Here is a 5,000-nt window from a genome sequence, read left to right as displayed (position 1 = left end):
CAGTCCAATACTCATTACTCACTTTCCCCAAAAGCGTGTGTGTGTGTGTGTGTGTGTGTGTGTGCACTCTTATTTGGGATGTTAAACCCCAAACAACACCCACACACACAATTATCCCATCAATACACACATGCTGTTACCCAATTCTACCACACACACACACACACACAAACACACACATTCCTTTATATTAGCATAAATCAATGCACACACACTTCCCCTCCCCCACCCAATCAATATCCTCTAATCAATATCTAAATATAACCTTTAATCCTTTTCTTGCACTAAAGCGTGTCATCGATTTTATGGCGTATCTCACACACACAACACACAGAGGAAGAAAACATTGTGGGCGTGTCTCAAACCACACACACCCTATTTACTACGTGGAACCTGCTAGGGTCCATCACTGAGACATCCTGCAGTGCATTGTGGGAATCGGTGATTGTACTCAATGTTTTCTACATGATCACAAAATGACAGACTTTGAAAACAGTATACAAAGTGCGGTTTTGGACGTGTCCTCTCCGTCTCAGCATCTTTGTTCTTTCGTCCAGCTGTTCTAACGTGACACATGAGTGTCCTTCCTGTCGTTTTTTTTTTTTTTTGTCTGATGCTGGACTCGTCTCATCCCTGTTCTGTGTCTTTATCCCTTCTCTGTTCTTCTCTGAAGGGTCTTTTTTGAATTCTGGATGTTCGGACTATCACTATGTCTGTTTACAGTTTTGCCCTCTGTTCTCCTGAAGAGACTATGAATAACACACACACACACACACACACACACAGGATGGAGCAGATTGTGTGGGTTGAGCCCCCTTTTAACAAATCCCCTTCCTTCCCCTGGAGCATTCGGATGTCTTTTGAATCAGAAGTATCTGTTTAAATTCTTAATGCTGCATTTGTACTGTTAAAACCTTTCAGTATGAGAGAGAGAGAGAGAGAGAGAGAGAGGGAGACTGTGTGTGTCCTGTACAAATCGGATTAAAGACGAACAAAAGAGTGAACCAAACAGGGCAGGGGAATTAAAGAGCTACCACATGAAAGAAATTTGTCTATCTGTCAGTCTCCATTATACTCCATTACACTACAGTACCCATAGTTCTTTGCAAAAGAACTGTCTTTCTTAGAATCAAAAAACTGACTTTATGTCAACAGGTACTGTAGGAGTCCACAGATAATGTTGACAGAATGGAGAATGCTGTTTAGTGAAAAAAAATTGAGACATTACTGTGTTACAAATATCTGGATTATAGATAGTAACACAATGACACTCTGTGTGTAACACAACAACACACTGTGTAACACAGTGACACTTTCTGTGTAACGCAATGACACACTCTTTGTAACGCAATGACACACTCTGTGTGTAACATAATGACACTCTGTGTAATGCAATGACACTCTCTGTGTGTAAAGCAATGACACTCTGTGTGTGTAACGCAACGACACTCTCTGTGTGTGTAACGCAATGATACACTCTGTGTGTAACGTAATGACACACTCTGTGTAACGCAATGACTTTCTGTGTAACGTATTGACACTTTCTGTGTAACGCAATGACACTCACTGTGTAACACAATGACACTCCCTGTGTAACGCAATGACACACTCTGTGTAACGCAATGACACTTTCTGTGTAACGCAATGACACTCGCTGTGTAACGCAATGACACTTTCTGTGTAACGCAATGACACTCGCTGTGTAACGCAATGACACACTCTGTGTAACGCAATGACTTTCTGTGTAACGCAATGACTTTCTGTGTAACGCAATGACACTCACTGTGTAACACAATGACACTCCCTGTGTAACGCAATGACACTCCCTGTGTAACGCAATGACACTTTCTGTGTAACGCAATGACACTTTCTGTGTAACGCAATGACACTCGCTGTGTATCGCAATGACACTTTCTGTGTAACGCAATGACACTCGCTGTGTAACGCAATGACACTCGCTGTGTAACGCAATGACACTCGCTGTGTAACGCAATGACACTCGCTGTGTAACGCAATGACACTCGCTGTGTAACGCAATGACACTTTCTGTGTAACGCAATGACACTTTCTGTGTAACGTGATGACACTCGCTGTGTAACACAGTGACACTCTCTGCATAACGCAATATAATATTTTCTAGCAAATTTAGTAGGTTCTATTCCCCCAAATATAAACAAGCGAGTAGCTTACTTTAAAGCAGCTTGACCCTGATCAAGAAGTTCCTAAAGATGAACGCTGTAAACTCATCACACAGCGACGCACTGTCATGTTAATCTTTATGTTTATGTTCACATTAATGAACATGGTTTTACAGCTTCATGTCTCAACCAGACACCCTGTGAACCTTTCTATGGAAAAAAAAAGAAATAGTGCACCACCTATTCGTATCGGTGTATCTGTGTAGAACACACTATCTGTTCATTCTGAATAACGCACTCGTGTTCGGTTACATCCCCACTAGATACAAGTACAAAGTGTAAAGTGTAAGAGTATAGTCTGTAATGTATAGAGTGTTTGATTTGAGACTCAGGCACGGATTTGAGCGCTTGGAGCACAGCCAAAGTAGCGTCATGTTCCTAAATGTTCGTGTGATCTCTTATTACATAAACATGTCTTTGTGATGAAGCATCCAGACCTCAAGCTTTAGCCGCGAAGCAATTAGCTATTAATCTCATCCTCTTTTTTTTTCATGATGGAAAGCAATACAAATTACAAACTACAAATCCACACAAGACATGCAGGCATCTGATTTCCTCTTTAGGACAGAAGGAGAGAAGATCTCTTTCACTGAGTTCACAGTTCACAGACTCGCCGTGCTACAGGACATGACAGTGTATTTATTATTCAGACTTATCACACGGAAAAAATGCATCGTTACTTCTTAACTTTTGGACAAACCAAAAGGTCTGATAGCGTTCTGAAATCATACCCTATAAGTGAATATGACATGTAGGAGGAAAAATAAATGAGCGGTACATATACTGGCTAGTAACGTTAACATGCTAACACATTTTCTTGAGTCTCGAGGAAGTAAAAAACTTAAAAAATAAAAAATAAAAAAGTAGGCATGTTGTATGTGTGTGTGTGTGTGTGTGTGTGTGTGCGTGTGTGTGTGCGCGCACCATCCTCCTGTCACGATGAGCCCTTAATTACAGCATTAATTAGCACAAAAAAGCTTCCGCACTATTGCTAAACGCTAATGACTGGTGATTTTCAGTGGATTTGCTAAATCACGGCCTGTCTCTCTGTGCAACCTGTTAATATAATAAACACCCGCAAATAAAGTGAGACAGGAAGAGAGAGACAGACACAGAGACAGACAGATATATATATATATATATATATATATATATGTGTGTGTGTGTGTGTGTGTGTGTTATTAGTATCAGTCGTATGTCTGTAGACGTTCTCCTCACGTCACATAAACACAAATTTCGGGCCGTGTAGATTCTGCACCATGGAGTGAGCTGTGCTGATTCTACTCAGATCTTATAATGTTTACTGTTGTGTTAGCAAGCATTGTTCTTCACAGAGATCCTGCAGCCACAGAGCAGTAACGGGAACAGATCGTCATGGACATACATTATCAAAACATCATTTTTAAATGTGACATCCATTTTGAAGAAAAAAAAGTGAGAAAAGTGTCACCAGTTGCATGTTGCCCTAGTAAACAAGCTTCATGAGTGCCACAGTGCTGCTGTGTAGGTACAGTGGTTCTGACAGTGGGGACTGGAGATCAAAATGGGGACCAGGGACCAAAGCGGGGACCTGAAACCAAAGCGTGGACCTGAGACCAAAATGGGGACTGGAGACCAAAGCGTGGACCTGACACCAAAGCGTGGACCTGAGACCAAAATGGGGACCTGAGACCAAAGTGGGGACTGGAGACCAAAGTGGGGACTGGAGACCAAAGTGGGGACAGGAAACTTAAGAGGTGATATGGAACCAAAGTGTGGACTAAGCACCAAAGTGGGAACTGAGGTCCACATTTGGGACCAGGGTCTGTTGGTAGCAGCAGGTACTACAACACAAAGAAATGCAGTAACTGAAGAATTCAGGGAACAACAATCCCCAGTCTATTTCTGCAGCTTTCAGTAGATAACCTTACATTCACACTAGCAAGCGACGAAGTGACAGGTGATCATTCGTACAATACGGAGCGGCAGTTTCACCAACAAGTGACATTTGAACAAGAGATTTTCTCAATTCTGTGCAAATTAGATAGGATCTGGTAAAGTGACAAATCCAAAAGACTGGCTGGAACGATACCTTGGACCAATCCTATGGCACGTGTGGTCCGACGTTTCTTCAGTCCCCCAGGCCCCCACTCACAACTTTAGATCCTTTAGATACTGATTGAGGCACAAAAACGGAAGATGAAAATATAACCGTGGTGTCATTAAATGTGTACAGAGACATTATGAAGAAAACTAAGGCTTGGAAAGAGGTAGCAGAGATCATTGTGTGTGTACGAGGTCTAGTGAGTGTACATAGCTTGTACAGTTAGCTCGCTTTGTACTGATATGAGAATGAAGCTAGTATGATGAAATGTTTACACTGAGTATAGCTGTATTTAATTTGTGGTTAACTAGTTGGCTTTAGAAGTTATATATAGCTACTTTTACTATAAATAGCATAACAAAGAAAGAAAGAAAGAAAGAAAGAAAGAAATTTTCCAATTAAACACCAGATAAAACTCCCCTGACACACACACACACACACATATCCAGTGAATCTAAATGAGAATTAGGCGTGCTTCACAGCTGACAGAGGGGCCGGACACACACCCATCTGCTCCTTTAATGGACAGTAAATGACACACACACACACACACACACACACACCAGCATAAGCTCTTCATTAGCCTTCCATCACCCCAGTACAGAACGAGGCTAATTTAATTAGCATTCTAATACCAACACACACTTTTCATCTTTTAACAAACAAAACAACACAACAATTTTAGAGTAAACTAACACACAATGGGTTATTTTTCTTTT

The 5,000-nt window shown here is 41.3% G+C and overlaps 1 protein-coding gene across 3 annotated transcripts in view; it reads right to left on the bottom strand.

Moving 5' to 3' along the window:
- LOC113531409 (neuronal migration protein doublecortin-like) overlaps positions 1 to 5,000 on the bottom strand; it is a 78,811-nt gene that overhangs the window by 37,468 nt on the left and 36,343 nt on the right. Inside the window, exon 2 of one of the 3 annotated variants that reach the window (XM_053230431.1) lies at positions 4,270 to 4,352. The exons of the other annotated variants lie outside the window; for them this stretch is intronic. The gene's annotated coding sequence lies outside the window, so the exon portion shown is untranslated. The remainder of the gene's footprint in view (positions 1 to 4,269; positions 4,353 to 5,000) is intronic. 3 annotated transcript variants of the gene reach the window in all.

This window comes from Pangasianodon hypophthalmus, chromosome 27 (genome assembly GCF_027358585.1).
Source record: "Pangasianodon hypophthalmus isolate fPanHyp1 chromosome 27, fPanHyp1.pri, whole genome shotgun sequence".
Classification (NCBI taxonomy): domain Eukaryota; kingdom Metazoa; phylum Chordata; class Actinopteri; order Siluriformes; family Pangasiidae; genus Pangasianodon; species Pangasianodon hypophthalmus.
This window is presented reverse-complemented; position numbering and strand designations above follow the sequence as displayed.